The sequence below is a fragment of the Sardina pilchardus genome, chromosome 22 (genome assembly GCF_963854185.1).
Source record: "Sardina pilchardus chromosome 22, fSarPil1.1, whole genome shotgun sequence".
Classification (NCBI taxonomy): Eukaryota; Metazoa; Chordata; class Actinopteri; order Clupeiformes; family Clupeidae; genus Sardina; species Sardina pilchardus.
In genome coordinates, this window is record NC_085015.1 from 23152308 (window position 1) to 23174566 (window position 22259).

General features: G+C 45.9%; 1 protein-coding gene across 2 annotated transcripts in view; it reads left to right on the forward strand.

The window, feature by feature from the left end:
• The first annotated feature begins 936 nt into the window (after positions 1-936).
• LOC134070491 (thyroid hormone receptor alpha) overlaps positions 937-22259 on the forward strand; it is a 131394-nt gene continuing 110071 nt past the window's right edge. For both annotated transcript variants that reach the window (XM_062526873.1, XM_062526874.1), the window contains exon 1: positions 937-1207. The gene's annotated coding sequence lies outside the window, so the exon portion shown is untranslated. The remainder of the gene's footprint in view (positions 1208-22259) is intronic.

The following is a 22259-nucleotide window of genomic DNA, read 5'->3' on the forward strand; positions in this document are numbered from 1 at the left end:
TGGTCAAATAAATCAGGAGTCTAGGCTTGTATCCATGTTGGATCTCATCTATTAGGCTGTTATATCGCCATGGTGTTAACGGCCATTAGTATCTTCAGTTTTCAAAATTGGTCGCGAGACCCCCACGCAAATGCACGGAAACGCGCGCTCAAACCCAAATATAGACACAGAGCAACCTTATTCCCGCGTTTAGCCGGAGCTGTAGGCCTACGTGACTTAATCACTTCAGTGCACTTCAAAGCACTCTGCTAAAACTTACCCACTGGCTTGGAAAACATTGTCCAATAATAATAAATGTATGTTAAATCAATAGCTTAATTAATGAATTATAAATGAACAGTGATACACATCAAAAATGTATTCTTAATTTGAGAGAGGAAAAAAATACGGACCGAGATAAACAGGACACTTATCTAATTTGTATCTAAATAATTGATGTTTTACAAATAGATTTTCTCCCACAGTCTAAGTATATTTCCAGACATGGGCTAACTATTGGAAAATACAATCTACATTACTGCGCGAAACAAAAGTGGGCTGCAGCAACGAGATAAGGGGGAGCTGGTGCATAGGTGAGGATACGGAGCTGTTGATGTGTGCTGACTTTTCTCGTAGAAGATGCCCACTACGCCGACACACCGTGGTGCTACCGTATCCTCACAGGACGTCCGTCCTTACCTCTTTCACCGCTGTCTCGCCCACTGTGTGACTGGCAGTCGGTTGTTTTGTCCTGCGTTTGTGGTGCTATTACAACCGAACAGTCTCCGCTACAAGTATTTTACAATGTCAGTCCTGTAGAGAGCAGTAGATGGTTTTATTGAATTGTTTTATACGGGCTGCGAGCTGTGCGCGCCCTGTACTGTACAAGAGCGAGGGGAGGAGGAGCAATAGTATTTCTCTTGATTTCCTACCCCTGTCGTGGCAGCCAACGAACACGACCGGAGCACTTTTTCCCCACATACCAAGGAAAATCCACAATAACGAGCGCACAGTGAATTCGCTAAAGAGCAACACGGGAACTGCATGAAACATTAATTTGACGGCACGCTGCGCCCTGCGGAGGAATTAGCTCGAATATCCCTTACTGTGCAGTGTATAGGCTACTACTACACTTGCACCGGATTGAGGGACAGCCTGGACATTCCCAGCCCCGTTTTCTGTCCCGAAAGGTTCCAGTTTGCGTCTTCGGCGACGGAAGAAACCGGTGGTAAGTGTTACTATTGCTCATACATTGTTAGTATTGCCAGTATTACATGGTGGTCATGCATTTAGCGTATGTGCTATTTTACCATGGGAAGCTAACTCAACTCCTGTAGCTAGCTCTTCGGGTTTGACAGATCAACGGCGCTGGTAGCCAACTAGCTATAGTAACAGGCTATAGCACTATTTTAATGTCGGCCTTGCCTTCCACGTTACCGCTTTAACAATATCAGTGTGTACGTTGTCGGCAGCCTTTATAACCGATTCAGCTGACATTGAAAACGCAAGGTCTAAAGTTACAGAAGGCTCAAAGCAAAGCAGTCCTGCAATATATGAAAGGCCTAGGCGACTCTCTCTCTCTCTCTCTCTCTCTCTCTCTCTCTCTCACACACACACACACACACACACACACACACACACACACACACACACACACACACACACTCACATACGCTCCATATGCGTACATTATAGGTGGACAACAGCTATGGCTCTACGTGCACAGGTCCTTATCACGCTGTAAATAATGTATGAGTTGCAATAAAAATTATTAACGCATATCCAGGTAAGTTTTCAAACACCGGTTAATGGTTTTTCTTTTCAAAACTGCGAATTAACTGTCACATGTTTGTAAGGTAAAGTTGAACATTGGGTTTCACAATGTCTGTAGCCTGATAAAGTAATTAGATCCAGCTCAAGTGATGAAGTGCAAATGACTGTTGGTTTTTCGAAACAGTGTGCAACAATGTATCAGTGAAACAATGCTGCCCCTGGGCGATCAAAAAGTCTACAATGTGTCTCAACTACTCACTGCTCCCCTCAATTGAAGGCCTTTGCCTTAGCAAATTTCTCAATCACCTTCACCAAAGGTAATGCGTTTGGTTCGGATTGCTTGTTTGTGTGTCTTGTTTGCCTGACTGACTGAATGATTGCGCAAAAAGTACCAATTTTCTCCAAACTTGGAGGATAGCATGGGTCCAGGAAAAGCCCATTACGCGTTGGTGAGGATCCACAAATTAGGCTATTTTTCACTTTCGCCAACATTGCGAGATAGGGCATTTTGTCCAGACAGGTCTGCGCTCTGCGAGTGCCCTTTTCTATTTCTTATCAGTGATTTAGGCGAGCCTTTAACGCTCGCCGACGCCGTCTGATAAACTGCAGTTTTACAATGCGAGCAGAATTTTATGATGCAATAAACTTAACTGGTAATTTTCAACATTTTCTAACATGATAATGATGCACATTGTGTGTATTTGTGGCAATCACTGGGTCCCCCTGACCTCAATTGCTATTAAACAAGCCGCCTTATCAACATGTCCTAGAAACCCTGCGTTAGGCTGAAATGAACGCTGTTCTCCTCTCAAAAGGTCTCCCATAGGCTACATTAATCACGAGCGGGTTTGTTTGAAAATTTATGCGCTACAGTTTACCCTTGGCCTACTCAGACACTATAAATATTTTTTCCTTGCGCTATAACTTGCACCGTTTCATATAATTCATACGTGGACTACCAAAAAAGCCTTAGTTGTAAGTCTAATGACATTTCACGGCTCAGTTTTTCGTTGGTGGTTACAGTTGCCACAACACCTGTAGCGGCCCCGTAGTACGCCATAAAATACATTCTTACTTAAGGCACACATCACCCTAACACGAATTAAGCGTATGCAGATTTTACGGCACTGATGTTTGTGTAGGCATAGACAATAACAACATCTAGGCCGTTCGACTTGCCCAAGTTTAGCCCCAACGTGGCTGTGTATGTATTTTGGAGGAAATCTTAGATGACCTTGCCCCAGTCAGTGGCCCCTTCCCTTGGCCTGCTATGCACTCCTCCTCACTATATGGGGAAATGGGGCAAGTGAGAAAGTTCAGTTATGCAAGCACTGGTTTTGGTACTGCTGTTGAGGTCCTCAGAGCAGTTAACCACATTATGATGTCACCCTAACATTGGAAAAAGCATTCTGGGTAATTTCACCATGTTTGGCATTTTCAGATGGGTGTCTGTGGAATGGTTAAAAAAAAAAATGGTTTGTCAAAGTAATTTATTTGATTTTTGAATGCAGTCAAACATTGTGCACAGTGCTGGCTAATAAAAGAGCCCGCTCCCACCCCCCTCAGCCAGCACTGGGGCTGTGCATTGGGGTGAAGCTAAATGCATTTAGGTCTCGGTGTCTGTCTTGTTCTATGCTCTGGGACATCTTTCAGATGGGGTCTTCGTGCTCATGCCGCTGTGTTAATTAGATTATATTCCCCATATGCTGAGCAAGTGCAGGTTGCTTTTCCCCCCCTCCCCTCCCCTCCCCCACCATACAGCAAAGGCATACTCATCCATCTGAGCGGAAAAAAATCCATCATTCATCTGAGAGAGAGAGAGAGAGAGAAAGAAAGAGAGAGCGCGAGAGAGGGCGCATTCATGTCTTCTACGGCACTAAAGCGCGGTATGGCTCCACGCAGTGGATCTTGGCCGATATCCTGCCTATATCTCTCTGCATACCTGCTCCTTGCCTTAGCATTTGATGTTTATAGCAGAGGACTGACTTAGAAATGGCTCTGGCACATTCTCAAAAAAAAAAGAGAGGCATGGATACGGTTAAACCCTGGGAACATTCATGAGTGGACAACAGATTATCTTTCCAAAACCACTTGTTTTGCTGTGTTTTGTTGTGTGTAAAGATTAATGATACATTGTTAAGGATTCAATGTGCACAGTTTTGCTTGTACAAGTGCATGGCAGATGATGCTTGTGTGACGGGGCATTGTGGTGGTGCAAGGGTTGCACATAATTTCGCCAGTGTTAAGCCAAACTAGAAAACACCCAACCCAAGGGCCAGACCATTCATTTCTTGATTAGGCATTTTCTCGCCCGGTTGCGAGTGCCAACAGTATTACATTAAAATCCTATGGGGCCCCTTGTTTTCATGTTGCAAACACCACCCTAATTATCACAGACAAGCAGCAGTAAACCCACACACACACACACACACACACACACACACACACACACACAGTCTCTCACAAAGCCACTGCTTGAAAGGACAGGAAATCCCATGTTGTAATACAGTAGTGTTTCATGTTTTTTTCCCTGGTCACTTTTTCTACTCGTGAGCCCCTTGCTTTTTACAAGTTTCCTCCCGGTATCCGGGCGAGAGAGAGAAGGGAGGAAAAAAAAGCACGAAGCGCTGACAAATACGGCCACGTGGCCTGGGAGGGCGACCGCAAAGCCCCGCGATGAGGCCTCCAGGGTGGACAAGATAAGAGGCCGAGTCCATGCAGGGGGTGAAAAGGTTTCAGGGTGGCTTCCCCCCCACGCCAATGTGAGCTTTAACTAGCCCATGGCTTTGTGTGAAATATGCACTGGGGGTCATCTGAATATAATTGTCTTCAACACTGCATCGCCCCTGTTTTTTTTTAATGGAGACAGCAACTGGTGTGTTCTCTCAAACCCCCCCTTGGAGCTGAACTGTTGCTTGTAGCATTTGGATGTGTGTGTGTGTGTGTGTGTGTGTGGGTGAGTGCGGTATGTGTTTGTGTGTAAGGTGTTCGACCCCATGTCTGTAATGGTAGCGCCCTCTCTCCTCATTACCATTGCTTATACAGCACTGCTGCACAGAGAGATGGCTTGGGGTCTCCGTCTCCTTTATTCAGGGTTTGAAATCATCATCAGGCATTTTCGCTCCATTCTTTCTGTCCCTTTTTTTTCTCCCCCTGCCCGCCGTAGGACAGTGCAGCCGCTCAGCTGATAAGCGCAAAACCACTGTGCTGTGGAACAAGGCTGGATTTATCAGTGTGCGGTTTGATCGCCACAAGTGTGAGCCACTGCCGCTGCTTTCGAGATAACCCAACTGTGTGCTTGTCTGCGCGCGCGCGCGCACACACACACACACACACACAAGCAGAGATACAAAGATGAATGCTAAGACACAGGGTCTCAGGGTGCCCATCTCTGTGTGTTTCCTCCCTCAGTTGTAGTTACAGCTCATGTTTTCTGATGTCTCTCTCTCCTGTTCAACCCCTGTGGTAATTTGTCCTTTTCCTTAAATGCCTTTCTTTACCTTTTTGCTTCGTCATATTGTCTTTTTTCCCCTTGTCATGCTGGCGTTAGTGTGCTCACTGTATACTCCTTGTTAGTTTTGCTGTTGTTGTTGTTGTTGTTGCTCTTGTTGTTGGTGTTGTTGTTGGTGTTGTGTGTGTGTGTGTGGGTGTTGGTGTGGGTGTGTGTGTTTTTTTTTTTTCATGCCTTCTGCCGGCCAGTTGTTCGTAGCTACACTGTGGTTTCCAGGTCCGCTGTTGCCAGCAACCACCCTGGGCTCTGAGCCGGGTTTTGGAGATGGGTCTATCCCCTCCCACACTTACCCCCCCCCCCGCCCCCTCTCTGCCCCGCCCTCTGTGTGCACACCCCCACGATCACTCCAAAACCAGCCTGCCCCTCCTCTCCTCTTACCCCCCCCCCCCCCCCTGCAATGCGAGCAGCCGGACTGGGCTCGGCATGGGAAAATAATAACATATAAAATGGCCTTTATTGGATTGGAGAGCTGAGAGGCTGTTTTATGTGGGCACGCTTCACACTTATTAACACCACTAAATCTTAACCCAGTGTAGCTGATCCAGGCTGGGTGGCTTATGTGTTTTTTTATCATGAAGGAGAGAGAGAAGGAGAGAGAGAGAGAGAGAGGGAGGGGGAGAGAGAGAGGGAGGGGGTGAGAGAGAGCCTAGAGAGCCAGTGGGGAGACCAAGACGTCTCGGAAGAGCAAGTTAGACAAGAGAGAAAAACTGAGAAAGAAGCACACAAATGAATGAAGAAGATAGATAGATAGATAGATAGATAGATAGATAGATAGATAGATAGATACTTTGTTGATCCCCAAGGGGAAATTCAAGTCCCAAGAAAGAGGGAAAGAAACAGGGAAGGATTGAGGATTTGTTTTTTTTTATTTGTTTGTTGGGTGAGGAGTTGGCAGGTTTTCATTGTTGCTAGTGCAGTGGGTTATGAAGAGTGTGTCTCCGTGCGACAGTCCCTGTGCCCTGTGTCTCCCACAGGCGGGCTGGCATTGGGGAACACTCCTGAGAGCACCAGAGACGGAGAGAGAGAGAGGGAGAGATAGAGAGAGAGAGAGAGAGAGAAGAGACTGTTTTTGTTTGCTCTCTCTGGCAGGAGAAGGGAAGTGAAGCGCCGGCCGCTCCCTCTTTGCCAACGGCGCGGGCGCAAACTTCATTCTAAGAAAAGACAACCGGGTTCGATTCTCAATGACCGACTGTGTGTGATCCCCCCTCCCACCGCCTCGGGTTGACCAGCTCTTTGCCCTCGCTCCATCTGCGCCCTTCTGTAATCTGTCCTCTAACCTCGACTCTTTTCTCAGCGGCCATTTGTTTTTCTCCTCTCTCTCCCGATGACCAGATCTATTATGTGCCTTTTTTCCGTCTGTCGCCCTTTCTGTAATTTGCCCCGTAGCCTCTGCCTTTAACGCCAGACGCTCTCATTTCTGAGCCATCACTGAGGGGTGCACTTATCGTTATGAATGTCATGCATAAAAGTGGTCTATCAGTAGAGGGGCATGACGAAGGCCTTATTCCATCGTCTCAAAGACAGATCGATCAGTTGGCCCGTGGGGCGGTAACGTGACCTTTTTCATTGCTGCTGAGGCTTTAAGTGGAAATTTTCATTTTTGAAAAGTTAGCATATTTTATTTTTAATTTTTTTTTTGCTGCAAAGAAATCAATTTAGCTCCGGAACCGATAAAGTGCATCACAACTTTATTCGCTTGCCGCCTGTAAATGGGATTCTGCCGTCTACAGCTTTCATTACGGTGGAAAAAAAAAATAATTAGATAGGCAAGGCTGTCTTCTCTGCAAAGGGTCCAAGTGTCTCATTTTGCCGTTCGAAGAGTCACTGGTGGACTATCCGCACATTCGCTTTTAATACCCAAGATAAGTGTGTCAACCGAGCGCAGTGTTTTAATTTTATTTAATTCAATCAGTCCGATTATAGATTTCCGTTGAGCCAGTGAATATGCAACATGCGCGGCGGAGTGATAAAGTCTAACAAACGCAGATAGCCACGATAAGAGATAATTGAATTGAGGCTCGATGGGCCATTCAGGGGGGAGCTGGCACTGTCTCCAATATCATGTATCTTCAGAGGTAATGTGTAACTTTTTCAGATAGTGTCTGAGAAAACGGATGATGGAATCATTGGCGAAAAAAATCCAAAGAGCACACGGTCATCATATCATTGGCTCCCCTATAGGCTGTTTGTTTAGCCTGATATATGGCCCAATTCCATTAAGAGTTGAAGCCAGGTCTTTACCCCCTCTCCATTTGTTCTGACTCCCTATTTTCCGCTGGCTCAAGAAGTCCTTCAAGCCTGTTGTCTCTGCGGCAGTTTTGGGCAGGGGGATAATATTAAGCATGATAATAAATATGGTCATATGTCAGGGGGATTTTGCTGGATGTCGACATAATGAGCACATTTTTATGCTGCGATAGGATCGCACAGATTCTTGACCGCTCGGGCCGCCTCAAATCAGCTTCGGATAACAACCAAGTCACTTTGTTGAACGAAGCCTGCATTTTTACGAGGTAGTATTTCTTTGTTTATTTGTGTATATGTCTGTGAGTGTGTGAGTGTGTGTGTGTGTGTGTGTGTGTGTTTGCGCCCGTGTGTGATCTTTTGGTCCTCAGGAATTCAAGATGGACCGGCTCCAAGAGACTAAGACAACTCCTTGTTGCTCCTTTGACATTTTTAGGCCATCCATCTTATGCCAGAGACCTATTTTTATTCACCAAACTGCCACTTATGTATACACGTCCAAATGAAACCTTGTTACCATCAAGCAGAAAATAGCTGCCTGTGGTATTTCATTAGAGTAGGTTATCCGAGTCAGAGGATCTGTTTCTGTATGTTTGTGTGTGTGTGTATGTTTGTGTGTGTGTGTTTGTGTGTGTGTGTTTGTTAGGCCTGAGTTGTGTGACTGTGAAGGTACAGAAACAGAGGAGACAGTGTCCTTAGCTCAGTGAAGGGGAATTGTAATGTAAATGGGAATAGCACTGTTTATACCCTCCACAACTGACATACTGTATAGCCACCATGATGGCTTCATTGTACTCCTTCTCATGCCCATTTCCTTTGAGTCATTGCAGCAGGAGACCCCTCTATTTTGACCCTGTGTAAATTCTTCAGTAGATACTTTCTTTCGTTTCTTGCCAGAATTGCAAAACAGAAGAGGCTTTCCTCTCTTGTTGCAGCCATTTTTTTTTGGAAAGGGGAATGATGTTGTCATGGGCTTGTGTTCTGATGTTGTCTCTGTTTGCTTGTACTGTCACCCCTGGAACACAGCAGTGGGATGTCTTTGTGGAAGACTCCCGTGGCACGCTATACTTAGGCTCCGACACTTTGTCATTCCGAGTCTGCCAGAGAAAGGCCGCCAAAACCTCAAACCCACTAATTGTTATTTATTGACCTTTGCGTACAAGACAGAGGGAAGAACAGTCCAAAAATATTTCACTTTCAGATAATCCACTGATGTCTTAAGCGTTCTCGTGCACAACGGTTTCTTCTCATTTCTCGGTCACTTAGAGAATTACAGTAGATAGAGACACAGATAGAGGGAGGGAGAGAGAGAGGAGAGGTGTCACGGTGAAAGCCACCGATGGGGCCCGCATGCAGGAAACAGGAAGCAACCAACGTCTCCCCTCCCTCCCTCCCTCCCTCCCTCCCTCGCTCTCTTTCTCTCCCTCTGTCTATCTCCATCTCTTCTTTGTTGTTTGTTGATACTGCTGCTCCTGTGATTTTACCTCCATTCATCAACTTGTCAAGATTAGTATCTGTCCCTCTGGCACACCTGTTGCTCCAGCATCTGTCAGGCAGCCATGAAGTCAAATTCTTTTCACTTTTGGAGCCGTTGCCAGAGCAGTATTCGAGAGTGGGTGTACAGTACGTAGGTGTCGGTGTCTGAATTCTCCCCATTTTATTTTTTATTCCCCTCAGGGGCTTCCACATTTATGGGAACGTTTTTTTTTTTTGCTTTTGCAAAGACGACATGCAATAAATATGCCAAGTCACAAACAAGCTAATTAAATTAGGCCCTTAAATTATAGCTTTCTTTAAGAACAAACATGGCGCACAAAGACAACTTTATGCCTTGCATTATGCGAAATCACTTGAGGTGTCTTAACTGTTGATTGAGATGTGAAGAAAAGAACACACAAAAATGCAGAACTGAGGATTTTTACCCTCTCTATGGTAGATTCCAGTGATATTTTCATAAGAATGTTTCACGTGAAGCCCAAATTGATTGGCTGCCACCGTAGAGAGGAGACGAGGATCTGCGTGTGCCAGTGGAGAGCACAGGGCCTCTGTGGCGCGGTTGCCATTCAGTGTGGAGAGTCATTTAGATTTTTCCTAGATCATCTCTCCAGCAGTAATTAGGTCCCTAATTACCCCGCCCATATCCATGTCACCTCCGTCCGTGCGCCTGCTCTCTCTCTCTCTCTCTCTCTCTCTCTCTCTCTCTCTCCCTCCCTCCCTCCCTCCCTCTCTCGTGCCTCTGGCAGGCACACCTACAGTACGTGGAAGGCTCGCGTCCCACACATTAGCGCTCAGGGCAGGGACGACAAATGGTTTTCTAATGTCACAAAACCAGTTTGCAAAAAAATCTGCAAAAGAAGGGACGCATAAACAACACGCCACACATATTCCGCAATAATTGCTTCGGTTGTCTTAAAAAAAAAAAAAAGAAAGAGGGAAAAAAAAGAAAGTAGAAAATGTGGCGTTGCAGAGTGGTGATTCCTGCGGTGCAACAAGTGTGACACAGGCATGAGTCATGAGTGGCCCTTTTGAGATTGGGGAGATGAAAGCCGTGTAACAGGTGGGGGTGGTGGTGGTGGTGTGTGTGTGTGTGTGTGCGGGGGGGGGGGGGGGGGGTGGTTAGTGTTGTTTTAAGAGCTCTTGATGGGCAACGTTCAGTTCCTCAGTTGTGTCCTGACAGCACAGAATGTACCGAAATGTCCCAGGAAGAGGGAGCGGTAGAACTGCAGCGTAGAATGTGAGAGAAAGAGAGGCTGGTGTTGGTGGAGAAGCGATCGCTGACGTCTTTAGTGACAAGCATGTCAGACAGGGTGGAGATGTTTTTTTCATTATAAAGAACAGGTCTTTTTTTAAAGTTATGTCCTTTTTGCAAGAACTAGAAGGAATGTACAGTATGAGTCCCAAAAACGCACCGGAGTGAATAGTATGTCAGCCGAATGCACACGCGGACTCACACAGACTCATTCAGTCATGGGTGTATTTGTTTGTGTCTGCCGACAGACACACGCACAGACATCTAAAGACACTTTATATACAGACACATCTTACGTATTTGTGTGAATGGGTGTATTTATAAATGACATATACATACATATTCAAAAATACATACACAAACATGTACAGTATATCCTGTAAGGATTTATACTGTATGTGCATACAGACTGAGATGAGTTAGGCATATGTGTACTCGTAGCCCCGGGAGGTCTCTCCCGCGGACGGTTTCCTGCTCGAGATGTAGGGTTGGCTAGTATTGATTCACTCCCACGGAGTAAACACTTCAGATTTAACCTGTCTCGGGTCGCCTCTGCCAGTCTAAATGGCCTCAGATGAGAGTAGTTAGCGGTACCGATTTTCCATATGCGAACGCACGAGCTAGCATAGCTGCAGCAAGTGCTTTAACACAGACATGTAAAGGGGACACACATGTTCACTTCACACGTAGAAAATTGCCATCCGACGTGATTGATTTTGGCACAGGATCAGTATGTTTGTTTACACGTACTGTAGCATTGGATACACACATGATATGCTGCTCACATACTTCTCTTGTGTAGCAGATACTGGCATCCATATTTCATCGGTGAGATAAAATATGAGGGAAATGTACTGGGGGAAAAAAAGATAACGTTGCTCAGGCGAGAACACTTCCAGCGTATATACGGCGCGGTCTTTGCTGTCCATTTATTTTGGATGTGTTGTAAGCTAGCTGCAGGAGGTGTGCTGGACGTTGAGTAAACAACTGCCTTTTCCCATAGTGCTCCGCAAAAACCCAAGTGAGCTTGAAAGCACATGAGCAAGAAGTCCGTCTTTGTCCAGTCTAAGTAATGATTATGACCTAGCGCAATATTACGGCTGTCACGCCTGCTCAAGTAGTCGTATATAAATTACACGTGGGTGCTCCCAGAGCATGGCGTTTCATATATTTTTCATGGTAGTCCAGCAGAAATCCTATACACCTGGACCTGGGTTTTTTTCGTGTGTGTGTGTGTGTGTGTGTGTGTGCCGGGGGGGAAGGCAGCTTTGACGGAGTGTTGGCCCCCTCCGAGTTGGGCTCTCCCTCTCCCACTCCCGCTCACGTTTGCGTTCACAGGCTCTCTGTCTGGCAGAGATCAGATGACTGGGGCACACTGCATGCCTCCAGCCCCTTTACAAGCCCCGGGTCATGGGAACTTCCTTGTAATGGGGGTGCCTCTTCTCTCTCCTTCTCTTGCTTACTCTCTCTCTCTCTCTCTCTCTCTCTCTCTCTCTCTTTGATGGCTTTTTGAACTGAAAGCACATGTGTGTGCTATGTGTATATGTGTGTGTGGGTGTGTGTCTCTGCATGTGTAGCCTGTGTATGTGTGCGGTATCTATTTATGTGCATATGTCTCTGTATATGCGTTCACGTTACAATATTTGTAATGTTTGAGTGTGTGTGTGTGTGTGTGTGTGTGTATCTGTGTGTGTGTGCGTGTATGCACGTTCACGTGTGTTGCGTGGCTCTCTCCGAGTCAGCAGAGCACAGCCCAGTCCCTCCATGGTCCAGGCGCTGGACACCGTCCAGGGCATCTCCACGGGAGAAGCGCGTGGCTTTTGGCCCAGTTTAAACTAAAGCAGTTTTAATGAAGGCGACATGAGAGACAGGGGGGCTCTGGGCGCTTCACGTGCGCCACAGATTAATGAAACCCTTAACGAAAACCAGTGCCATCACACACACACACACACACACACACACACACACACACACACGCATATGGCAAAACGCAGAACCCTGCACTCTTGTCACTGCCTGAAGACTCCCATAATGAAGCTGTTTGGGTGGTGCTGTCGTTAGCTGCCACTAAGAATGTCGCGGCGAACGATAATAGTGCAAGAAGTTCGGCACCTCAGATCGGCACACGTGCGTCGGCACACTGATGGGAATGTCAGTTGCCGGGCTCCATAAGGAGGCTTCCCGTAAGGAGTCACTGCAGCACTACACTGGAGCGTAAAAGCACGAGCCAGAGAAGGAGAGAAAGAGAGAAGGAGAGAGAGAGAGCAGCGAGCGGTGTAGAATGAAACTGGAGAAAGTGACCTTTCTCGTTTTTGTTCCATTTTTCTAACCCCAGCTTTATAGGTGAAAAAATAGAGTGGGAGAGAGAGAGAGACAGAGACAGAGAAAGAGTGAGTGAGAGAGAGAAAGAGAGAGAGAGAGAGAGAGGGAAGATAGTTCATGTGTAGGAATAGCATTCCTCCGACTCAAGCAGGGGTGTTGGAGCAGCGTGCAGCTCCCCCAGTGCCGAGTGGGAGAGGGGGAGAGCTATTTTCCTTGGCACCGTGGCCCAGGATGGGCCCCTCACTTGGCTGCCGCCCCAGCGGCTCCTTCTCTGTGCACACTCGCCCGGGCTTTTGGGAACCTCTCGAGCCAAAACCTATGCACGGTCACTCACATTTTTTTCTTTTTACGCTAGCAAAAAAGAAAATCCATCAAGTTATGGCAAGCAGCTTTAACTCTGTCTGTATTTGTCTTCTCCTTTGGTGATAATCATAATCTTTTTTGTGACGCTTTGCATGCCATGGAGTCATTGTCTTGTGTAAACAACTCTTAACCATCCGTCCGAGATGTAATGATCCTAGGGACAGAATATTTAGAAGCCTACAATTTCCTTTGCCATAAACATACAAACAGTGATCTGAGTGAAGTATTTGGATTATTTATAGCTTGTTTATTTTAAAAAGATTTTCCCCCTCCAAGTCTTCATTTGGCCAGCAACATAAAAGCGTTATTTTTCCTGGGTGGACAGGACAGTACAGTGCAGTACAGTGCAATCTGAAGGAGCCCTGAAATCCTTTGAGGTGATGAGAGCAGGCAGCCGGAGGTGTGTTGAGACTGAAGTAAGACAGCAGCAATCAGAGGGCTGACTTCAGCCATGGATTATAAAAATGAGTGCCAGTGTTGGCATTCGTTTACTACAGTCGGCACAGCTTTTGTGTGCGTGTGTGAGTGCGCGTGTGTGCGTGCGTGTGTGGGTAATCAGTGGTGTTCCCTTGGTGGAATGATTGGCATGGTTCTCTCGGTGCTTCCAGGGAAGCTGGATGAAGTCTCTCCGCTGGCGCTGAAGGGCGTTCACAGATCTCTTTCTCTCCGTCATTCTCTCTATCTCCTGTTCCCGCTCATCACTCTCTGGTCATGGGCTGCTGAATTTCAGCTCTTTCACACCAAGAACATACAAGGACAAAGAATTTTAATGGCCTGGACCAGATTCAGGCATCCCCTCCCTCGCTCTTTCCCTTTTCCCTTCTCTCTCTCTCTCTCTCTCTCTCTCTCTCTCTCTCTCTCTCTCTCTTCTCTCTCTCTCTCTCCTTGCTCTCCCTTAGTGTTGCACGGTGTACCGATACTAGAAAGGTATCACGATGCCTTCACACAAAAAGTGATGCGGTATCCGACGCTTTTTAGAATCGATACTTTATTAAAATGATAGCGTTCTGTGGACTGCTTTTTCTCTCCTATGCTCCTTGCATGCATCCAGGCAAGTGGGCGTGTCTAGCAGGCGGCTTTTGTGAGTGAGTGTGCAGCAAACGTCAACACAAGGTCTTTGTGGATAAAACAAAACGTCAAAGTGAAATCTGGAACTATTTCGGATGCATTGCAGATAGTGAAGGCAAGCCAACAGGTACGCAGAGGCCCATCTGTGAAATATGTTTCTAAGTCATTCAAAAGCAAGTACTGTAGGCCTAGGCTACGCATACAACTTGTCTAAGCACCTCGCATACATCTCAACATTTTAAAAAGCTCAAAGAACACCAGGTTAACAAATAGGCTATAGCCTAAATGAAACGAGTGTACTTTTCTGAGATAAAGCGAACCTTCCTTCATCAGTGAATTTTGACGAGATATATAACAATTATGTAGGAAGTTTAGAGCCCAGAATTGACCTGCACACTATAAAAGTGCACCAAATTCAACACAAATTACTCAATACACTTGGCGGAGGTCTGCGTACCTTCTTTTCCAGACATTGTAGTATTTGGCCTGGTATCGTTTCAGTATCGAGTATCGAGATACCGTACTCATGGCATGTCTTGTATCAAATTCATAATTTTGGTATCGTGACAACACTGCTCTCCCTCCTCTTTCCTCCTATCTCTTGGACTCTCTCACACGTAGACAGATACGCCCAACGCGGTCGTCTCCATCCCTCCCTCTCTCCGTCTCTCCTCTTCTCAGATTATGCCGGAAACGGCTAAGATAGCAGGCCCTGTGCTTTTGATTGACTTTCGATTGAACTGCAGACCATGATAAGGCCAAAACTCATGCAGAGCGTTGGCTTGCTCAGATCTTTTCACTGACTAAACAAAAGCCACAAAGATAATGCTGTTGACTCTATTCCTGAGACAGGTTGTTCTTTTACCTCTGCCAAACACACACACACACCGCACACACGCACACACACACACACACACACACACACACACACACACACACACACACACACACACACACACACACACACACACACACACACACACACACACACACACACACACACACATACTGTATATGTTCACACCCATATGCATGCACATTCAGTTGAGCGTACTCTCTGCAGTCACAAGCAAAATTACACACAACTAAAAGTCTCATATTGTCATTTAATCAAAAAGAGAGTTATTTTATTATTTTTTCATTACAGCCTATCTTTCTTTATGAAAGTTTTACTACATTGACAGTTCTTAGGTAGATACTTTGATCTAATGCTGTCTCCACATAAAACCTGATCCATATCATCCCAGCAGAACAATTCTATTATGTCTACTGAAATGCTGTCATCAACTGCAATAGAGGGATCACTTCAATACGGCACAATATCATAGTCAGCATTATGCACTTTACTGTAAAAGGTCTTGCTGAGGAAGGTTCAGCTGCAATCAATGTCATGTAGAATGTGTGATGTGGTGCCGCAGTGAAATCGGATAACTTCGGGTTTAATCCAATTGTTTTTGGCACCCATACACATCTAGCCTAAATGATTCGAAACAGTCTAACACACACACACACACACACACACACACACACACACACACACAGTGATGCTTCATTTTGACAAATTAGAATAAATATTGTTCTATTTGGTGCTCATTTTGCTGTCTTGAGTGTCCGATTACAGGACAATGGCGCCAGTCATTGTATTATAAATTCTTATCAATGAAGATAAACAGTGGGGTAGTTTGACACAGACCTCTCAATAGCTAAATCTGCCACAAAGCACCAGCACTTATATTAGGGCACGTCGCTTACTGTACAGTATGTAGACAATACATAGGATATAGAACTGCACACACACATTAAACCCTGCAAGCAAGGACACTGGAATGACCAACTGCATGTCTGGTCACATGAAGCAAATGCAAGGTCACCCAAGCCTTTTCCTTTTTTGCCAAATAAGGAGAAAAAAAATCCTGCTAAATGTGGCTTGTGCAATCTCTGGTTGCATGCTTACTGTGAAACATATAGCTGCCATGGCAGCCCGCGACCTCACCCTGTCACTGTTATAAGCTATATGGTGTGAAAAGGTTGCTGACAGTGCCGCGTGCTGTTGTTTGGGTGAAACCCGAGGCCGTCTAAAAATATTCATGATAAATATCTTAAATCTGCCCAAGTGCGTATAATTCACTGAGGTGTCGAGGGAGGATGAAATATCTGTAGAAGCTGTGGAACCTAGAAGGGGGGTTCAAGAGGCGATCTCCTGGATATATAGTATGGGGAGAATGTTCTCTCCAAACACGGCGAGCTGACGAATGTACTGGAGGCCCTGGTTAAAGGAAACAGTCCGGGAGCACAAGTGTTTGAGAGAGTATAAGAGCAAAAAAAGAGGGTGGTATAGCCCTGCAACAATAGTGTCTTGTGTCAATGTTGGAAGAACCCAAATGTATTCAGGTGACCTACATAGTTTAATGTGATCCATGGCCTCGCCTTCTCATCTGTCTGTAACTGAAAGCGTGGTTTCACTAAACCGCCCGCCTTCAAGCATGCACCACATATGCTATATAGATAAGAGCACTGTGCCTGGGGTACCCTGCGCGGTATTTTTTTTCCATTGCCTCACTTAAGCAGTCTTCTGTTCCTACCTGTTTGCTTGCCTACTGTAGCTTAATGTTATTCTGTAATTGTGTTTGCAAACGTTCACTCTAATGGTGTCACTTGATCACGTCAGCGTCTCAAGTCAAGTGAAGTGGGTGCTTCATTTGAAGTTGTTTTACTCGGAAATAGTGAAAATAGGATCGAAGGAATGCATACGTTTGTCTGTGTCTTTGTGTATTCAGTTGTGGTGTTTTAAATTGGCATGTTGTGCTCGCTTGGAAAATGCGGCGAATGGAGTTCACAAGTTTGTGCGATAGACATTGTAGATAGGACTGCACGTTTGATCGATGCCACACAGCAGAGCTGACTGGTTGAGTGTACAATGGGAACCGAGAGAGCCATTTCTCATTGGCTATCTCGCTTTGTGCGAGCATGTCATCAAGCCTCCATGTTTATCAGAGGAGCCCTTTCCTGTTCCACCTGACGTACCCGATAGAACTGCAGTCTGCTCTCGTATCGGCCTCGTCCCTGAATGTCACCAGATTTGTCCTCAATAAAATGTAACCTTTTCAGGCATACAGACAGAAGGGAGGGGATGCACAAGTGGCAAAGATTCTAAATGGCACAAAGGCACTAGGGAATAATTGGATATTTGTATGAGATATGGGGTGTGTTCATTGGGGGGAAAAAGCATATTCTGACTGGCTGCTCCTCAACGTCTTGAACCACAGGTCATGTTAAAACGAGGGTGTTGATTTTTCATGATTAGCCAGAAACTGACTAGACTAGTTGGCTTTTGAAACCATTTAGAAGTGTTTTGTTTAGCTTTGTGTAAAAGTGTCTTTGAAAAAGGTTTTAAGAGAATAAATCTGCCATTAAAAAATCCTTAGTCTCAAAGCCTCAGATGGAGAACGCCGTGCCATTCTGCCTGCCTCAGCCGCAGACTTCCTTTAGCCTGAAAGCCAAACACCCGTCACACCGCACCCATAGCACCAAGCTCGTAAAGAGACTCACGAGACTGAAGGCATACACATGAGCCATATGACCCTAACCGCAAGCCCGGGGTCAGGGTATGATTGTATGCTTAGTATGGTGTCGACTAGCTAATAAAACTGCAAAAGCCAAACAAGTGCTTGTAACCGGGTGGTCGGCCCACGTATTCTACAGATGTCTATTTTTACAGCTTGCAAATGGATGTAAATAGAGGTCTCTGTCCTCCATGCCGATTTATTTTTGTCATGCGTATCATGACTGGCAAGAAAAAAAAAAGTGAGGAAAGAATTCTGAAAGTCATCACTGGAAGCGCGAGGTCGAGGTGTCATTCTGGGGTGAAGTGTATTTTGGGCAGTAGCCCGTGTCATGTACGAGATAGCTCTGCTGTCTGTTGTGAGCTGTTGGGTTCCTGCGTAAATTTGCTCAGTGTCTTGTTGGACCTGCCGCGTGCATATTGATAGGTAGTCGTTTGGTTAGCCTTATCTCTTGCCAAGAAACCTCAGTTAGCTCAAGGATTAAGCTTAAGCTTTTTAGTGGTAAGCCAGTCACATGAGAGACTGTGACAGAACGACTTTGGTTCAGAAACTCCATAAACACGGAGTCTTAATCTTCACTGACCACCATCTCGCCAAGTTTTCATTATTTGTTTGGAGATACTTGTTTTTTCTTGGCCTTGGACACTTTCAAATTTCAACCCAAATTGTGGATTTCTTTATTGCTGGAGAAGACACTGACATTAGATTGATGTGACAAATGAGAAGTTCTTGTGTGACTGTCTCTTCATTTCATGGATTTCAACTGTAATGGGATTCCGGGTGCTTCTGCGGTCAACTCCCCCGATTGTCCCATGGTGGTTAGTTCTCTGTTGAGCGCCGCTGTGAAATTAAAAGTAGGTTGTTTGGGACAGAACCTGATTGATTGGAGACACAAAAGACTTGGCAGCACTGTAGCTGAAGTGGAGGTAAGTGAACGAACAAAATGAAGTTGTTTATATTGCTGCTGTTCATGTGGGAAGCAGAATTATCTGTCTTTTAGGATCTTTCTTTTACGCTAAATCCTGGTTTCCGGGGCTACTTAGATAATATTGCCCCTGTTTGTCTTACTTTGACAGCAACCGTGTTGTGCAGCTGGTACAAGCAAATTGGTATGAAACTCCATTTGTTTGTGTGTGTGTGGTGGGGATGCAGGGAATGGAAAGGATACCATGTTTTTGACAACACTGATTATTATCTACATACAGTCAACTATTAAATACAAAGCTGTTTCTATCTTTGTCAGCTTATGAGCATGTAGGGATAATGAAATAGAAGAAGCATTCCTGTTGTGCTATGCGCTTCTTGTTTTGAAACCGGCCTGATTATTTTTCAAGACAAAATGAAATGCAAAGAATGGTCCATTTATTTGTGGTGCCATATGAAACTGCACGGAGGCCCAAATGTGACCCGTGGGCCAGTAGCGTATGAGACCCCCGAGCTGGAGGCTCTGGTAGTTGCATATGTTCCCATGTCTGAGTGTGGAAAGCCCAGAGGTGTCGGGTTCAGCTCTCTCTGTCCCTGTGTGCAGCGAGACGGGAACACACGCTGATGTTCCACTGGATGTCCATATACTGTGGGTTATGTTTAGCCATGGGTCACCTTGTCTGCTCTCTCTCTTCAAATACTGAAACCCCGTAATCAGTACAGGCAGGCAACATGCTAGTTGATAGATGCAATAAAGTGGTAAGAGGACACACCAGCCCTGGCAAAATGCTGCAACAGGTGAAAGGCCGGTCGCCCTAACACCTGGCTGCCCTCCAGAATCCGGGGCCATACCTCCAGAAATTGTGTGCCCAAGCCCTCCGTGTAACCCAGTAAGCTCTCACGCCTTGGGTTTTGGGCCAAGCTGGCACTGGACCTTGGCTGGGCAATTTGGAACTGGCCACCCAGAGGGTGTCAATGGCCCACTGAGAGTACTTGGCGCTTTAATATTGTAACGTGGGGGGGCACCACACTGTTTTGCTCCAGCGATCTTTTTTTGGATACAGATAGTAGTATCTTGGTTTCTTTACGGCGGGGGTAGTGTGAAGAGTCACCTACTCGCTTGGCTGAGAGTAACAGGAGATGTGGGAACAGTGAGACTGGGATGCAAGACAGCATGTTTGTTTGTTTTTCTTTTCTGCTCATCAGTTTGCTGTTACTGCAAGTGCTACCAGTCGGTGCTCTCCTCTTCTAGCTCAGATAGCAATATCAAGACTTGGACTCCTTGCAGTAGAGAACATGGGGTCTGCAGGGCAGTTGACATGGCACTGCAGTCTGGACAACCACCTGCTAGCAAGATTTCATTACCTTCCTGAAGACCACGTGAGGCCTGAACCCTGACACTAATTTGAGAGAGATTAATTTTTCATTTTTAAGCCCATGTTGAGGAATGGGCAGTAGTAATGGTGGTGGCGGGGAGGGGGGGAGGGGGGGACTTTATTTCCTGAATTGAGCTTTTTTGAGGACTGGCTGACATTTAAAGTGCTCTCTTGTGCTGTGAAAACTCTGGAAAACAGAGTACTGTGCTTCAGGTTTGTTTCTTTTCTTTTCCTTTGCTTAAATGGATATCTCTAGCATTTTGTTCTCTGACTTCTAGAGTGTTCTTCTAATGAGACACATCTCTTGGGGATTCCATTTCCGCAATTTGCACGCTCATTAACAGATTTTTTTATGAGGTGGTTGTGGATGATTGATGAGAGAAATTTCTTAAAGGAGAGATGCAATAATGTAACTAATTAGAGAGGAGGAAGACGACGAGGAGGAGAAGAATAGGCTTGGGGAGATATTTTGGAGTCGCCGAATCTGAGCCCAGTAATTACCGCGCCCTCCTGCGATCCGCACCCTCGCGAGGCAGTTTTGTTTGGCGACAGGGGCCGCCGCAACCCACGCATCGGTGAAGGAAGCATGATGCTGTGTGTGTGTGCGGCACGGCACGGCTGCATTCGGTAACAGATGGGTCAGTGCGGAGGGGTTTGTGCGGTGAGGGCGAAAACGTGGTGCTCCTGCGCTTATGCGACGCCGGCCACGTTCGCCAAACTGCAGGTCGGGCCGAGAATGCGTCGTCACTACCGTGGTCGGCCACAGTTATGTGCCACAGAAGTTTGGTCTGAGGCCGGGGGTTGAACAAAGGTTGATTTTATGCATGATGCCTGGGAGGGGAGGGGGGTGTGTTTATTGGCTTTCCCTTGGTCCTTGGATTTCACATATTTCATGCTTATCATGTTTATCACTATAAAGATGGTTTCATCTAGAGAACAGTAGAGACAGTAGAGAAGTGAGACACTCCTTGCTTAGCAGCAGAATGGTGTTTTATATTTTTCCTTTCTCTGTATTTCTTTTCTATGCTCTTTCTTTCCTACTCCGTTCTTTCACACATTTATCTCTCGTTATTTTTTTTTTTATTTTTTTTTTTTAATTCTGCCACATTTTTATGTATCAACACTGGGATTTGTGCAGGTTAGCTCAGAGAAAACTCTGCCAAGGTCACACTTCATGGTATGCAGCCAATGTTTACAATGTCCCTGTTCCCCTGTGTTGTGATAACTTCGTTCCCCTTGCTCTGTTTTGTGACGCAGAGGCGGCTAATGTGAGATTTAACTGGGGAAGCATGGGCTTATTGGTCCCAGTGTTACCCAAGAGGCTTTCTCTTGTCAGATCGTCTTTGAACGCTCTTGCGAGCCCACTAAGACAACTGTATTGTTATTGTGGTTGCATTCGGTCTTTCAAGTCTCGTGTGTATGTGTTCATAAAAGGGTGATTCTGGGAACTTCCTGGGTTGGTTTCTGTTCGGTGGTGTGTTTCATGATCTTCACGTGCCACTTTAGATTTTTGTTTTGCTCTTCTAACCTGTTGAACTATCGAGTGCTAACGAGGAAAAGACGCTTCTTTTCTGGGTAACCACTCCGACATCCTGTCATGACTGACCTCAGAAGAAGAGAAAACAAAGGCAACTCTGCAAGACTGCGACCAATCTCTCCAACCTCATTCTGCAAAAAGAAAATAAAAGAAACAGCAAAACCCACACTTCTTTCATAACAGTGGAATTTGAGAGACATGGGCGACAGTTGCATGTAGATCTTGCATTCCAGTCCTCTGTTTATATTATTTTAGGGTTTTGATGGTTTTTCTATTGTCATCAGATTTTTTAGCACACAAAGGAAAGGACCTAGACATACTCTAAAATTCACTCTTGTCTTCCATCCTCTCTTTCTCTCTAACTCTATCACTCTCTCTCTCTCTCTCTCTCTCTCTGGTGTCTGGTGCACAACAGCTGCCGTGGGGATGGGGTTGTCATGGCGAGACCCCCCTGTGGAGCCTACCCTGGATTCCTGTCCTTAACAGGAGGGGGGGGAGATGTCTGTTTTCAACAGTAGGAGGAAGTTGTTCACAGTCACTCAAAGGAGGGAGGGTGGGAGTCGTGGGGGTTGATCTCCCTTTGGAGCACTCCATGCCATGATCTCCCATCTCCCCTTTAGCAGGAGTCAGGGTCGAGGAACTGTTTGCACGGCTGCTGTGCTGACGTCACTTGTCGGCTACAAGCCTTGACCCCTTCTTCTCCAAAAGATCTCGTGTGCTTTCGTCCACTAGTGCCACAGTTTCGGGCGGTTGATGACTCCCAACGTGCAGCTTCTTCATATTTTTTTCCACGCAAGTCGGCTTTGCTTTGCTGTGAATTTCTCTGTTCCTTATTTGTTCCTGACTGTGG